This window comes from Arvicola amphibius, chromosome X (genome assembly GCF_903992535.2).
Source record: "Arvicola amphibius chromosome X, mArvAmp1.2, whole genome shotgun sequence".
NCBI classification, from domain to species: Eukaryota; Metazoa; Chordata; class Mammalia; order Rodentia; family Cricetidae; genus Arvicola; species Arvicola amphibius.
The window spans coordinates 348,265-365,652 of NC_052065.1; the positions used below are offsets into that span (position 1 = coordinate 348,265).

The 17,388-nt window shown below is 41.3% G+C and overlaps 1 protein-coding gene across 10 annotated transcripts in view; it reads right to left on the reverse strand.

The window, feature by feature from the left end:
• Positions 1 to 17,388, reverse strand: part of Tbl1x (transducin beta like 1 X-linked) — a 169,978-nt gene that overhangs the window by 81,282 nt on the left and 71,308 nt on the right. For all 10 annotated transcript variants that reach the window (XM_038316010.2, XM_038316018.2, XM_038316012.2 and 7 more), the window contains exon 2: positions 14,329 to 14,386. The gene's annotated coding sequence lies outside the window, so the exon portion shown is untranslated. The remainder of the gene's footprint in view (positions 1 to 14,328; positions 14,387 to 17,388) is intronic.

Sequence of the window (17,388 nt, forward strand, 5' to 3'; positions counted from 1 at the left end):
ACAGGCCAAAGTCCTACTATTCTGAACCATCTGAAACAATGTGCAAACTAATGTCCCACTTATTTTTATTTATCTATCCATTCATTCACTCACTCATTTTTGAAAAAACTTTTACTGGAAAGAAGGGCCATAAATCATGTAATTTAAAGAATATGCATTTTTCAAAACATAGTATTTCTTATTCCATAATGTCTGTCTGACAACCTATGTTTTTCTTTTATTGAAAATAGATTCCTTTATTACATAATATATCCTGATTATAGTCTCCCTCTCTCTACTCCTCCCAGTTCCTCCCAACCTCCCCTCCCCTCTGGATCCACTCCCTTTCTATTTCTCATTAGTAAAGAACAGACTTCTAAGAGATAACAACAAAGCACAACAAAATAAAATATAATAAGATAAAGCAAAAACTATCATATTGGAGTTGGACATGACAACCCAACAGGAGGAAAAGACTACCAGGAACAGGCACAAGAGTCAGAGACCCACTTGTTCTCTTTTTAAAGGAGTCCCTTATAAAAATGCCAAGCTGAAAGCTGTAACATCTATGCAGAGAACTTTAATGCAGGCTGGTGTAGGCCTTTGCAGCTTCAGTCTCTTGAAGCACCTTGCTTAGTTGTTTCAGAGGACCTTGTTCTCCTGGTGTCTTCCACTCCTCTGGTTCTTACAAACTCTGCAGGATTCCCTGAGCTGGGTCACTCACCTATTTTTTAAGACAGTGTCTCCAATAACCCTGACCAGCCTCACTCACTCTATATCTGAAGCTGGCTTTGAATTACTGTTTCTCTGCCTCCACCTCCTCAAGAGCTGGAACTAAGACATATGGCACCAAGCCCAGGCTTCTGTTCCCTTTTTATTCAGGAAACACAATAAATCATCCACATACAGACCATAAGAAGAGAACGTACAGATAGACAAGGAAATTGGATACACTCAGATGAACTTTGGAGAAGGTAAAATGAAATTACTTTTGAACAAATAAAGCATATGAAAGGGGTTTTTAAAGTTTTAGTTCAGTTATGGGCAATTTCTAGACACCTGGATGTTGCAACTGTTCTTTATGGTTCTTAATTTCTCAAAGTGGGAACAGCTAAAACAACACAAACACTCACGGATAGGATAAGGGACCGGAAAGATAGCTAGTTCAGTGGTTAATAGCATACTATCACAAAGGACCAATGTTAAATTCCCAGAACCCACAAGAGGTGCCCCTCACAATAGCCTGTAACTCCAGCTCCAGAGGATCCAATGCCCTCTTCTGGCCTCCACAGGCAGCAGCACACACATGCACATAGACACACACAAACACACAGGTAAGACTCATATATAAGGATAGGGTTAGGGAGAGCAGAAGAATGGGAATGTGCTGATTGCACATGTGTGTGGAGCTATGTGTTTATAAAGACCAGAGGAAGATTGCAGGAGGAGGATGCAGGTGTGGTGAATGCACACGTGTGTGGAGCTATGTGTTCGCAAAGACCAGAGGAAGATGCCAGGTGACCTGTTTTATCATTCTGCACTTTATTCCCTTGAGACAGAAACTCTCAGTGAACCTAGAGCTAGAATGGCAGTGAGCAATACCCAATCCTCCTGTCTCTAACTTCCACTGACCAGGCAGGGTACAGGCATGGAAGGTCATGCCTAGCTTTTTACATGGGTGCTAGAATCAGAAGTCAATGTTCATGCTTGTGAATCAACCAAGCATAATGATCCATCTATCTCCCCAGACCTTAAAAGAGGGTTCTTACAGTTTTAATTTTAATTTTACTTATTTATTTTGTGAGGGAGGAGGGACCATGCACGTGTGAATGAAAGAACAACTTTCAGGAGTACATTCTCTCCTTCCATCACGTGGGTCCCAGAACTCAGGTCTTCATGTTTGGCAATAGGCCCCACTACCCAGTGAGCCATCTCTCTAAACCCTAGACAGGCTCTAAGGGCTCTTAGCACACAAAAAAACTACAAACGCGGGTGAGAACAGTCTATCTAGCTCAGCTGGTAAAGTTCTTACCTTGTAAGCATGAAGACCCAAGTTCCATCCCCAGCATCCACTTGGAAATCCCCAGGCCATTGAGACCCTGTTGTCATTTCTGAGCAAGTTTATCCTCTGGCCTCAAAATGTACATGCACATGAGTACCTGCACACACGTGAACATGTACACATACACCCCAAATTCTTTTAAAAAGGAAACATATGGCTCATGCACCTTCTTAAAGGATTCTCTAATGATTGTATCTCCTTCAGGAGTTACCTCCCTAGTCCTTTTCTTCATCAAGGTGGTTGAAGAACATTCCAAATCCAGGATGAAAGAGGTACTTCTGTGCCTGCGACATGCTCAAATGAGCAGGCTAGTGTTCTAGGGAAACACCTACCTATTAAACAGCAGGCAACTCATACCATGTGCTATAGCTCTTTGCTGCTACACACCATGCCCAGTGAAAGGGTTTCCTCAGCATCAACACACGAAGACTCCTGACACACAACATGCAGCTGGACTCCCCAACACAGACGTCTGCATTTCAGTCACTACTTCCTGATCTTTTCACCTCTAAGCACTTTTTTTTCTCATTTGTTTTATTAAAAATTTCCATCTCCTCCCCTCCTCCTCCCCCTTCCCTCCCTTCCACCCATACGGTGGGGGAGGACTGAGAAACCAAGGACAACGGCAATGAGCATGAACTCTAAGCACTCTTAAAGAGAAAATAGAGCAGGCTTTGGATCCCTTCTTTGCATGCAGAAACAATCTGTGGTGCACAACAAACTGACTCAGTCCTGATACAAGGCATTTGGCATTTGGAGAATTGATGTAGGAGTGTTTCTATCTATCTGTTGTTTCATTGGTTAATTAATAAAGAAACTGCTTGGCCTGATAGGTCAAAACATAGGTGGGTGGAGTAGACAGAACAGAATGCTGGGAGTGAGGCAGATGCCTCCGGCAATCGCCACGCCTCTCCTCTCTGGGTCAGTCGCCATGATTCTCTGACCTGAGACAGTCGCCATGAAGCCAGCCACCAGGTCAGACATGCTGAATCTTTCCCAGTAAGACACCACTTTCTGGTGCTACACAGATTATTAGAATGGGTTAGTCAAGATGTGAGAGCCAGTAAGAGGCTAGAGCTAATGATCCAGGCAATGTTTAAATGAATATAATTTGTGTGTTGTTATTTTGGGGCATAAGCTAGCCACGTGGCCAGGAGTGGGGCGGCGGGAATGCGGCCCGCTGCTCTTTACTACAGAGAATAACACTTGATTAAAATGCTGTGGCGTGCTATTCTAGTCAACTATATTTTAATTATTTAAAAAAGTCAAATTTGCCAGGTGGTGGTGGTGCACGCCTTTAATTCAGCACTTGGGAGATAGAGGCAGAAGGATCTCTGTGAGTTCGAGGCCAGCCTGGACTACAGAGTGAGTTCCAGAACAGCTAGGAGGGATACACAGAGAAACCCTGTCTCAAAAAACCAAGAGTCAAATCCTGTTTTCGAAAGAGTATCTACACCTGTAAGCAACACATAATGCCACTGGCTTTTGCTTCATGGAACTGCACATCCAATAATGTCCACATCTCCTGGAAACTTGTAGTTTTCCAGAACGCTTATTTTCTGAATGATTTCAGTTTCAATTCTCGCATAACCATCTTACTACCTGGCTGACATCATTGTCATATGCTACTTTTCAGTTTCTGCCAAACAGTACATGAACAGGCTTCATTTCTAAGTAGTGAGGTTTCTTCTTCTAGTATGGTAATTATTATCAGTGTTGTCCGTTTGGCAAGTTGATCTGCCTTCGTCGGGGGGAGAAACACTACAATAATGTGCAGTATCTCAAACAAATGGAAAAATCAGTCTGACAATGCCAGCAGCATTCTCCATGCCAAGACCAGCCCTGTCTTCTGCCACAGGAGTCCCAGCTGTACTGGTGCACAGGGAATCGCTTGTTTTATTACAGTGACAGCACTGCTTTAGCCCTCTGTGGATCTGTGCTCCCTTCTGTCTGTTCCAGCTTGGCACAATTGAGAAAGTCAATTCCAACACCTAGGCCTGCACGTATTACTAATGACCATACCTTCAATTTTGTCTCTCCAGAGGCCAAAGCCTCCTCCAGGGTATGTGACTGGCAGTGGATAGGGATTATCCAATAGGAATTTTTAAAATTCTCTTGTAGCCTTTAACAAATAAGTCAAAGTCTTTTTGTCATGGGTCCAATTGTCTAGTTGGATGTTACCCAGACTGCTATACCAAATAAACTTTCCAGTTGCTGTCTAAGTGATGTTTGTTAAAGACACTGACAAGGACAAAAAGGTACTGCTCAGCTATCCCTCTTTACTTGGCCATGGTAATGCTGCAACACAGGGCCTGTGCACTCTACAGCAAATTGCAAAGGCAGGGCCCAGGGGCTTGTTCTGTCTTTGCCTTTAATGCTTACTGGTAGTTTTAAAAATCTTTATGTATGTGTAGTGTACATGCATGTCAACCTGTCGGGGGTGCATGTGCACATGTATGGTGATGAATGTGGAGGCCAGAGGTTGGTACTGGATGTCTTTCTCAATGGCACTCCTCCTTATTGAGGCAGTGTCTATCAGCTGAACCCAGAGCTCTGAAATACAGGCTAGTTTAGCTAGCCAATTTGCTTTGAGAGCTAAAATCACAGATGAGCTGCTTTTATAACCACCAGTGCTTATGATTATTATGGTTATGTGGAATCAAATACTAGCCCTCACATTTGTACAAGTGCTTTATCCACTGAGTCATGTCCCAGTCTTCTTTGTTTTCTTTGGGGGCCGGTGTTCACGTAGCTTATGCTGTCTCGAAACTGGTCAGGTGGGCAAGGAATGGCCTCCTGCCTCCAACTCCCAAGTGATGGGAATACATGTTAGGATTCTAAGTATGTATCCCACACCCAGCTTTATGAGGGCCTGAGGACTGAACTCAGGGTTTTGTGAATGCTAGGCAAACATTCTACCAACCAGCTCCCTCACACACACACATTCCTTAACAACAAGCAATTAATTATACAACATCAAATCTGTGGTTTACACTTAGCATAAATCAGAACAGCAAAGGAAAGATAGCCGGGGAAGCCACATGACAGTCAGATGCCTGGCTTCCTATCTGAGCCCTAGCATTACCAATCTACCTGTGCATGCTGCCAGAGTTCTGACCTCATTCAGAGTCCCTCGACTCCTTGCTTATAATAAACAGGAGTTGGCTGCTTATACATATCTTATTGTAGAGATCCTGCCCAGTCTGTTCAGCATGAAGCAGTTTCTCCAAGTGGCAATGTAAGATGGTATAATCTCCACCTTCTGTGTGCACTGTATGCCAAATAGCATTGGGAAAATTCTCCAATGTCCATGTGTTAATAAAGTCTTGCTCCCTAGGGAGAACTACCAGGAAGTAGTGGAACCTTTAAAACACAGCCCCGTACAGGAGCAACTTAGGTCACGGAGGGGTGGTGCCTGTGCAGGAGATAAAAAGACCTTGGCCCTTCCTCTTCCACTCTGCTTCCCAGCCATCATGGGTATCTTTGTTACTCAAACCTGATGAGCCAAGTTTGATCCCTAGAGCCCACAGTGGAGGGAGAAAACAAACTACAAAAGTTGTCCTCTAACTTCTACATGAAGGTCGTAGCATAAATGCACCAACAATCACACACTTATACAATAATAATCTATAACATTTTTTAAAATTATCTAATTTTTTACAACCTAACTGCTCAGTATTAGGCGAGCTCATGATTTTAAGAATCAGTTTTAAAAATTAGCAGAAAGTCAAAAGAGAAGGTATTTGTCACTCTAACTTTATATAATTTAAATGTAATTAATTAAAAGTATGAGCATGGTAAATACTGAGCCAGATCTAAAATGATGGCTTTAGTGGAAAAAAAAAGAGGGCTGGAGTCCCCACTCTTTCAGGCATACTGTCTAGGCCTGCAGAAATGAATCTCTTCATCTTACCATGAAACTCAGTCTTCTCTAATGAATGCCATCCCAGTTTGCTCTCCTGGATTGCATAGCACCTGAATAAACTCTGAGACAAAACACCAAGCACATGAACAGACAGAGACTCATCAGTGACGCAGACCATTTTCTTGAACAGTTAACTGTCACTCGGGCCATCTTATTGAATTCTAACTGGGTAAGCACCTTCTAAATCCAAGCCGTTACCTTCCAGGGATGAAAACAGCTCCCATAAACCACTCTTTAGGAAGAAGGGGGGGGGGGCCGCAAGACCTGCAATAGGTTTAAAGCTGTAATTATCTCAAAATCTTTGCATACTTCATTTATGATGTGCTGCTTTGTGTGACCAAAAAAACAAACAAACAAACAAACAAAAAACCCTCTATCATTCTCTACCTTGTCTTTTGACAGGGCATCTCACTAAACCTGGAGCTTACCAATTTGTTAGCTAGATTAGCTAGCTGGCCAGTGGGATTTGGTACAATGGTACCTGAGACACTTTACTGTAGTGAAGGTTAGTAATGTTAGTAGAGGAGGATGGTGTTCAGTTGTTTTTCCAGGATCCATGATGGAAGTGGAAGATATAACATTTCCAAAGCTGACTCTACATACTCTGTCCAAAAGAGTTCCTTCCTGGGGTCACAAGAATGCAACACACAGCATGTTTTTGCCTTTCCGACATCAAACCTTTCCAGGCAAAGTTCCTATCTGTGAATCCATTACTTAGATGAAACCTTCCTAGCTGAACTCACCAGAAAACGTGTGATGATTTTTAGGCCCTTCTAAAAGCATGAAACAGACTGTCATGCTGGAAGTAACTCCATAGCAATGTTCCCCACTGCTTGTTGCCTGCAATGCTGTCTTTCCAGGAAGTTATGAGGCCTATAAAGAATGGTATGGACTTCATTTAATAGAATGCATCAGAAGGGAACACAATCTTTTATCTCCTGGGTATCCTGGGCCCTCACCTAAGTTATAGGAGAAAGGGATTGGAAAGAGGCTTTCTTCAGCACTCAGAGATTAAACACAACTGAGAAATTGCTTTTGGTATGAGGATTCCAGAGTCATCTTTAGAATACAGAATAACTGGGACAGCTCACACACAGATTTTGATTCTTATACAAGCAGAAGGTATCACACCAGTTCCTCTTTACTAAAAAAGAAACCAATTTAACTCCATAGTACCAAAAAGGAGAGGACCTATCAGACAAGGTATACACAGCATGTTGTGATGTAGTCTGTGGCCAATTAGGTCAGTCTAGGGCTCACTGAGACAGCTAAGAGTTTTGTATATGGAGAAGGAAAGGTATGTGTCAAAGCATAACCTCAGGTGACATTCCTAAGGATGGCTATCCAACTTGTTTATTAAGACAGGACCCAAGTAGGTCGGGTTGGCTATCCAGCAAGCCAAAAGTCCACTGGTCTCTACTGCTGGGACAAGCTCACACTACAATTAATGTCTGAGTTTTTTGGGGTTTTGTTTTTGCTTTTTAATGTGGGTTAACTCAGGTTTTCATGTCCATACACTAAATACCTTACTGACTGACCCATCTCCCCAGCCCTCCCAGAATTTCTTTATTTATAATTCACCAACTAGCCTCAACTGCAAAGCCATAAATCTATCCATTCCCTCCTTATCTGAATGTCACACAAGATTAATATATTCCCCCCACTCATTGACAAAGACAAATATCCAGAGTGCAAAGTAACAAATATTCATGTAAATAAATCTGCAAAAACGATCCAGTCAAAAAGTGACACATGCAGGTAAAACATGCTATTTTGAACACATATATACTATAAATTAAGCATTACTCGTACGAAAAAGAAAGTGTCTTTAAAGTGGATATAAAGAAGCTTACACAACAGTAAATACCATTCTTCCATTGTCATTAAATATGTTGCCTTTAATTCAGGTTGTTAGACAAAACCATGAAAGCAGCCCATAATATTTTCAAAAATATAAATTAAATTCTTAGCCATATTTAAAATTAGTGATATAAAATAAAATAAGTAACTATGCATCCCAGTAGATAACCCAGAAAACCCGGCTGTGAGGATATATGCCCCTTACAAACGAAAATTTCTCTTTAGTTTTTCAAAGGAGGAAAGGGACTGCAAAGCTGTATTTTATTTAGTTTACAACAACTAAATTATATATTATATATATATATATATACACATATATACACATATGTATGAATATAATTATAGTTAATAACTGTAACAGAAGGCAGGAATGTGCTTGAAATAGCCAGCAGAGCACTCAGAGATAACACAATAACATAAAGGACATTATCTCCACAACGTATTACAGATCATCTCACTTTTTAAAAATGTTTATGTGGTATACACGCATGCTTCCATGTGTGTGCCAATGTATGTGTTTGTGTGTGTATCTCTGTGTGTATGTGTAATGGATAGGTGTCAGCTGTCTTCCTGGATCACTCCCCACTTTATTTACTGAGACAAAGTTTCTCACTGAAACTGAAGCTTGCCAATTTGGCTATTCTAGCAAACTAGCTTTCCGTGGGATCCCATCTCTGTCTCCCAAACCCCAGGGTTACAGGTGGGCCATTGTACAGTAGCTATTTTGTATGAGGTGATGATTATCCAAACTCTAGTCCTCATGTATGTATGTATGTATGCACATGTGTTTTATCCCGAGCCATCTCCCCAGCACCTGCAGCTTACTTTCATTATTTCTAAGAGCTGCACACTTGCTTCCTATGTGTTCTCCATTCTCAACCAAGAGTTAGATGAAACCTAGGTTACCACAAACTAATACACTAAAATCCCTGCCTGTTATCTACAAAGCAGGTTATTCTGTGTGTGTATTCCTCTGTGTGTGTGCGCGCATGTGAACATGCCTGTGTAGGCCAAAGGTAGACAGGTGTTGGGTGTCCTCCTCGAGCACACTCCACTTTCTTTAACACAGGGTCTCTCGATGAACCTGGATTTCACCACTGGCTAGAGTTGCTGGCCCATGAGCTCTAGGCATCCTGGTCCTTCCCTACCCCAGCATTGGTATTACAGGTTCCACTCTGCCTCATGAAGCTTTTCAAAAACAGGTACTAGGAATAAAGCGTGCATAGCAAGCACTTTTCTGGCTGCACCATCTCCCCAGCCTGGGAGAGGAGGCATCCTGTGCTGGGCAAAGGAACAGTGAATGAAGATCAGGAGATGCTCTACAGCTCCATACCAAAATAGCAAAGAAGTCTGCCTCAATTATTCAATGTACATAAAGTGAAACCTTTGGCCAATAAACATAATACCTCTGGGATTGCAGATACTGATAACAGGCTGGAATTGAGTCAGATGCAAATACAAAGCTGGGGTTCCAGTCAGATGTAACCTGCTAAGAAGTAGATACCACATTTCAGACTAATCAAGAACCCTTTCACATGAAGATGAAACCTCATCACCCTGATTGCAGGAGCCATGCATCTCATCCACACAGAGCCAAAGTCTACAGCTCTTCATAGAAGTAATCTTACATGGGGTGGGAAAGAGGAATGTCTGAATTAGGGTCAGAGTAAAGGAAGACAGGCAGGGGACTGTTACTCAGTCCTGAAAAGAGGGTCCTGGCAAATGTGCAGCCATAACAGATCTATCTTTGAAGTAAGTCTTTGCACAAATGGCCTGATTTTAAATGGGCAATAGTCTTTAGTAGGCATTCTCAAAAGAAGATAGAAAAATGGACACACACAGGAAAAGACTTTCTGACAGAACACCATTAGCACAGCCACTAAGATCAACAATTCATAAATGGGACCTCATGAAACTGAGAAGCTTCTACACAACAAAGGACTCTGCCATTCAAAATGGTAGCCTAAAGAATGGGAAAAGGTTTTTACCAACTACACATCCAATAGAGGCCTAATATACAAAATGGACAAAGAACTAGATATCAAAAAAACAACCCAATTAAAAACTGGGATACTTGGATAAACACAGAATTCTCAATATAGGAAACTCAAATGGCTGAGAAACACTTAAAGAAATGTTCAACGTCTTTAGTCATCAGGGAAATGCAAATTAAAACAACTATGAGATTCCCTTTTACACCTGTCAGAATGACTAAGATCAATAAAACAAATAGGGAGCTCATGCTGGTGAAGATGTGGATTAGGAGGAACACTCCTCCATTGCTGGTGGGAGTGTAAAGTCAGCCCCTATGAAGATTAATGTGGTGGTTCCTCAGGAAGATGAAAATCCATCTAACTCAAGCAAGATCCAGCTAAACCAGTCTTGGGCATATAGCCAAAGAATCCTTCATCTTACCATAGAGACACATGCTCAACTATGCTCACTGCTGCTTCATTCATAATATCTAGAAATAGGAAATAACCTACATGTTCCTCAACAGAAGAATGGATAGAGAAAATGTGGTACAATTACAGGATGGAGTATTACACGGCCATTAAAAATGAAATCATGAGGGGGCTGGAGAGATGGCTCAGAGGTTAAGAGCATTGCCTGCTCTTCCAAAGGTCCTGAGTTCAAATCCCAGCAACCACATGGTGGCTCACGACCATCTGTAAGGGGGTCTGGTGCCCTCTTCTGGCCTGCAGATATACACACAGACAGAATATTGTATACATAATAAATAAATAAATAAATAAATAAATAAATAAATAAATATTTTAAAAAATGAAATCATGAAATTCACACATAAACACTTGGTGCTTGGGGGAAAATCATCCTGAGTGAGGTAACACAGACCCGAAAAGACAAAAATGCTGTGTATTCATTTATATGTGAATGTTAGCTCTTAAGTCTTCAATAAGTAAACTACAATCCATAGGCCCACAGCGGTTAGTTTTAAGAATAAAGGACTAGAGGGGAGGGATGAATTTCTCTAGGAAAGGAAAATAGGATAGTTACGAATAAATGGGGGCAGGGTGTAGGAGAACGTCAAATGGGGAAGGGAGAGAAGAGGGGACAAGAAAGGGAATATGGGGAGAGATAGCTTAAACTAATGACCATTTGAGGGCTCATATGGAAACCAAATACAGTAGAAGCTTCTTAAAATATATATGTATGTGAAAGTAATCTAAATGGAATCACAAAATAACGGGAGAGACAAAATCCCAACTAGACATTTCTCACACCAAATGAAACCTCTATGCCAGTAATGGATGTCTAATATAGTTCTTGGCCAATGAGGCTCCATGGACATCCCACACAATGCAGGCAATTGCCAAGGCTGTTGGTTGCTTTCCACAGACTGATGCAAAACCCCTATTGTTGAAGACAGCACCTACATAACTCACTGAATATGGAAATTCAAGCTGGTGCATACATAGGGCCTTCACCTCTACTGACTAATGTTCATGTTACTGAAAGTTACTCTGCACACAACCAGAGGAGAAAGGTAAAACACCAACCCAGGTACAAACCCTTTGATCTACAGTAGTGACTTGCCTGCAAGATACTCTGGTGTGCTCGTAATGAAAAGCTGTGGGAGTACCCAACCAATAACTAATTGAATTTAAGATCCACACCATGAGATGGAACCTACATCCAATGCTGCTTGGGTGGCCAAGAACCTGAGACCAGGGACCTGGTGAAAAACCAAATGTTACTGTTCTGCTAAAAGAAACATAACAGTGAAATGACTCCTAATGGTATTCTGCTGAACACACACATCAGTGCCTTGCTCAGTCATCAACAGGCAATCTTCCTCCTACAGCAGATGGGAACAAATACAGAGACCCATAGCCAGACATTATGCAGAGAGTGAGATACCTTAGAATACTCAGCCCTAAACGAGATGTCGCCATCAAATTCCTCCCCTCAGGGATCAGGGAATGGTACGGAAGAGGAGGCAAAAAGACTAGTAAGAACTAGGGAGGAGGAAGACACCAAAAACAGTTTCTTCCAAACACTTAACAGGATCAACAGATATACAAACTCAGAGTTTGAGCATGCACTGAGCATACAGGGGTCTGCATCAGATGGCATCCTTAGAACTGAGAGAAGTGGATGCAAATTCCCAATGCCTAACCTAGAAGCTGTCTCCAATTGATAACTACTTGCAAAGGAAAATTAATTTTGTCCAACTGCATCTCACTGAGTATATAAACCACACTGAAAGGCAAGCCCCAATACAAAACAAATTCAATGGTATTTTTGGAGGTTCCCTGCTTGTATCATAATGCTTTGACTGGGCATTATCTTTTTACCTCCGTACAAGTCTTTTGAGTATATATTATGGTTTCCTGTGTTGTGTTTTTATGGGATTTCAGGCCAACACGTGTGTGTGAGCACACACGTGCACACGCGTTTAGGTGATTCTTGTACTTTTGTTTGGGCTCATTTTCTTTTCTCAGTCTGTTTTATACTACTCCGGTTTATTATTTTAGCTTATTTTATTATTGTTTTTAAATGCCCATATGTATTCTAATGAGGAAAAAGGGTATGTATTTGGAGGGGAGGATTTTAGTTCAACCTGAATGAACTAATATAGTATGGTGATTATTTTCCCAATGTACAGTTATACTGAGAGCATGCACATTAGGGGATCTAAGGACATGTCACTCCTTCCTGAAGTACTGTATATTGTAAGAATCTGCCCCCTCTGTGTGTGTGCACTCGCATGTGCGCGCACATATTTCTCTCTGTGTCTCTCTCTTTCATAAATGTACACTCAAAGGTTCATATACTGACAGATTGTCTTGTAGGACAATAGGACAATGTGACTACTACTAGAAAAGGTGAAGGACAGGAAATCACAGTAATATGTTTGTAACACGCTGGTGAGTTTTCTCAGGTTTCAAAATAAAAGGTTTTGAGCAGCATGGTGGTACATACCTGCACTCCAGAGGGTAAAGCATGAATGTGAGTTAGAGATCGGCTGAGCAACACAGAGAGACCTTATGCCTTATTAATAAGAAAAATAAAAAGGCTTGGAGAACACAGTTCATTGGTAGACTGCTGACCAAGCATGTGCAATGCCCTGAATGTGGTATTCATCACCACAGGAAGAAAAGAGAAAGTTTCAAAAATGACTGTGTGGTGCATGAATGAGCAGATGACGGAATAGCATTTGAGGCTACTAAGAAATGAAACACAGATACCAAAACACACTTTAGTCCTTGAAAACTGTCTTCGAGTGGAAACCAGCACACACAAAAGGCTAGGCAAATGCACAAACAGAAAGTTAGGTGTATGGTACTTATGAGCTGGGGCGAGACTGGTAACAGAGTTTCTTTAGGAATTGGTAAAATATTGTAAACATGATGGTGGGGATATGATTTCTTGAATATAGTAAAAATCACTAAACTGCGTGCATCAAATGGGTGTACGATCTCATCTCAGAAAAGCTGCTACCAAGAACCAACAAATGTTAGGTGGGAAGTGCTTAGCAAAAGGCACACACCCAGACATACCCTGCACTCACACCCTGTGGCTCCTACTCCAAATAAACTCAAATCTACATCACATAACTCTGTGCTCTCTACAAGACAGAACTAACAGGTCAAGGACTGCCAGCAATGAAACCTTTCTTAAAAGTGTCTATAACACATGCTTTCAATGGAAACTAAGTGACAAAGGAAGACAATGAACACATCAGCTTCCAGAGGTCCCATTCTACCAGAGGCTGCCTCCTTCTGCTTTTGATAAACAACCCATACCAGCACTGATGAAAAATGCTAACCATGCTACCTCAGAATCTGGCCAAAAGATGTTTATGGAAAAATCTGGCTGACATACACAGACTTTCAAGGCTTAGTTCACTTCCACACTAATTTCATGAGGAGCATCTGAAAGCCTGGGATATAGAAATCAGAGCCAAGTGCTTTCAATTTGTTTTTAAAAGTCAGGGTAAAATAAGAACTTCAAATGTACATGGCAGAAGAGATCAGCAGCTATGCTCCACTGAAAAGTACACACACTGTGGTCACTCTCCATGTTTGTTTTCTAAAATTGATACAGGACTGACGGTGTAGCTTGGTGGCAAAGCACCTACAGCATACACAAGACTGTCAATCCCAGTACTGCAAAAATTTTTTAAAAAGGCATAAATCTTCAACTTCCTAAAGCTAAACTAAAGGTTTTATGTGTTTAGGAGTGCAGCTTGGTACCTTGCTAGCATATAAAAGGTCCAGGGTTCCAGGTCCAGCACATCTAAGAAAAAAATGTGAAAGCCGTTTGTTATGAACTACTGCTGATATTGCTCATCCTTCTTTCCTTCTCAACCATTTGCTAGTAAAATCAGCCAATTGCAACAAATGTTGGTAAATCACCATTTCCAGTGCAGAAAGCAAACATTGTTACATTTATTTTTTTTTAAGCTCAGGAAACACAGGAAGACTGACATGTTAATTCACTACATAGTAAGAAACCGTTTTACCATTTCACTTACTCAGAAGTAAACGGAGGCAAATCCTTTTCTTTCAGACTTCTGGTCTATCTTCAATTACCTGTCAATGAGTAATAGCCAAAGTAAGGTAAAAATATCAACCAATACACGCTGAAGTATATTATTGTCAACATCTTATTACTAGACAGAGGTGATTTAGTTAAATCTAGTCAGTCTGCATGTAGACGCTTTAGTCAACAAAGGACCACATATAAGACAGTGACCCCATACACTTTTATACCTAGTTAGTATCACAACTAGGTTGCTTCCAGTGCATGAACTCTATGGATGCCCACCCAGCAAAATCTAAGGACGCATTCCTTTGCACATACCCCCTGAAGAGCTCCTCAACTATACCATAGGAGCATTCTGTAGCTTGACTAAGAACCACATAAGGTGGCAGGAAGCTGTCACTGATGAATTTATGACTATACCTCTGCATAAAGTACACAGAGAGACAGTTCCACACAAACTGATCTCAGAATGCTCAGGAGCAGCCTGTAAATGACATTTCTCAGTTACAGAAATCCCCCCAGGAATGTTCTCAATGCTAACAACCTCCTCTGTCATCCAAAAGAACACCAAGTGAAAACTGAAGCTGAAGATCTTTCAACTCAAGGTAAGACTAAAATAATTTTAAATGGGCAGAATGCAGTAGTACACAACTTTAATCCCAGGAATTAGACTAGTTTGAGCTGCATAGTAGCCTACATAGTCACCCTGACTGTGCCAATTAAAACAGCTGTTTCCCAGATACAGAAAGCATCCCTAAAGGACATATACAGTCTGTTTAGAATTTTCTGGTCTAAGAGCATAAGGTAGGGAAAGCATAAGGTGGAAGAGATAGCTCTCACTGGGCACAGGCAAGAGAGGAGGATTGTCAGAACATGTGAAGTACCTAGTTTCCAGTGACAAATAGTTCTGTGGACAAATTCAAACACACACATGCATATAAAGAACCATGGTCAACTGACTTCCAGAGAGCTCATATCTATACCAGCACAGGTAACACCTCAAGACACACTCCAGTGCAAGCTGAGCTTGCAATCCCTACATTAGTTTCCAATGTGGGTAGGGCTAAGAAGCCATGACTATGAGTAAGTATGTCCACCATGCATGATCCCTACTGCTGAACCATGTCCACTGAACTGTGAGCTTCCTGTGGTATCTCAGAGAACAGCAGCAATTCTCACTTATCCTCTGTGTCTTTTGCATGTAGAACAGTCTTGTTTTCATGTCTACATATTCTCAGCCCAGGGAAAACCTAAAGGGCCTTCATGGCCGATGGGGCAAGGACAAAGAGAAAGGGAAACTGAGGATTCTAACTTCTTGGTGTGTTGCCTTCCTCTAACCCCAGGCAGGGAACCAGAGCCATTTAGATATAGATAAACAAAGTAGCTGCATGCCCAGCCAGTGTAGGATGAAAGAATTCATGGCCAGCAGCTTTGAAACATCTGCAGCTGGCAAAGTCAGCTCCAAGATACCTGCTGACGTATTTAAATACTTGGTCTCCAGCTGGTAGCACTGTTTGGAAAAGCTATGAGACTTTTAAGAACTGAGTCCTGGCCGAAGTAAGCCACTGAGGGCAGACCTCAAGCTATAACTGGTACTGACACAGCAGCCACACTGTAGTGGACTGCATTCTTATTTATTCTGATTATATATGTATGGTGTCTCTCCACATGGGTGTGTGCGTCACACGCATGCATGAGTATAGTCTCCACAGTGGTTACTACAATTGAATATGAAAATGTTCTTAATGTAGAATGGTAGAAAAGTAGGGTCGCTGTTACAAATCCTATAATCACATACAGCAGTTCTCCCTTATCTGAGATGTTAGTTTCAGCTGTATGTGGTCTAAAAATATTAAGTGCAAAATTCTGCAACTAAACAATTTCTTTGTTATAAATGGCATACAACTATGATTTGTATGGATTCTTGTGCTGTCCCCCTGTCTCATCCAAAGTAAGATTCATCCCTTAGTTCGGCACATCTACACTATACATGCGCCCCCACATTGGTCAATTAGAGGACATCCATTATTATACAGCTTGTCATATATAGCACTACAATACTCATGTAATCAAATATTTCTTATTTTACTTAATAATAATGTTCATGCTAAACTTACTTACCCACCTCATTTCACTTCATTACAAAGGCATCACAAGAACAGTGGGTACCACATAATGATATCATAAGGGAAATTCACATTCATGTAGCTCTTATTATAGTATACTGTTACAACTGTTGTATTATTGTTAAACTCTTACTGTGGTAACATACATTCCATTTTCTTACACATATGTAGCTGCATAAGAAAAATAAAATGTAATACAAGCTTTATTAGGAATCTACTAGAGACCTTAAGCTAAGTGCCCCACGCACAGGAGAAGGAGCAACTATTTTAATTCTACTGGAGTGGTACATTCCACTGTGGACTGTGTGAGGGGCTAAAAGGACACAAACATGCAGTTATTATCTGAGGAAGGTAGGGAGAAAAATGAACACAGGCAATGATTTCCTATGATCAGCAGACTGGCAGATTGGCTTCATCCACAGCTTTGCAATCTGTGCTCTCCAGTTTTATGAATGGCGTATGTCTAGACCCACCCACCCTTCATTCTTTGTCCAGGGTAACTAAGCAGGTCTCCTAACAGGTTTCCCATTGCCTAGTCTCACACCCTTGGAGAGAACTTACTTACCCTGTTCAGACCTGCAGCACAGTCATCACCTCTGTCCTTCACACCCATTACCAAACCCTATGCTTCTTATGTAGAGTCCAGGGCTGTCTTGCCAGATTTATTCTTTGTAGAATACACCCTTTTGGTTCCTTGATTCAAAACTGAAAAGGACCCGCAAGGAGCACTACGGTCTCTGAGTCTTTGTCTCTGGGTATGAAGTAGACAGTTTTTATGACTCTATTTTCTCTAGGAATTAAGAGCACAGATCCAGGTCAGAGAAGCTAACACAAAACCAGCTATCTTAACATCCCAGGGTCCAGCGTGCTCAGGGCCTTCTATTCCTTGCCTATATAGAGTAAATGACTTCCTGAAGGATAGC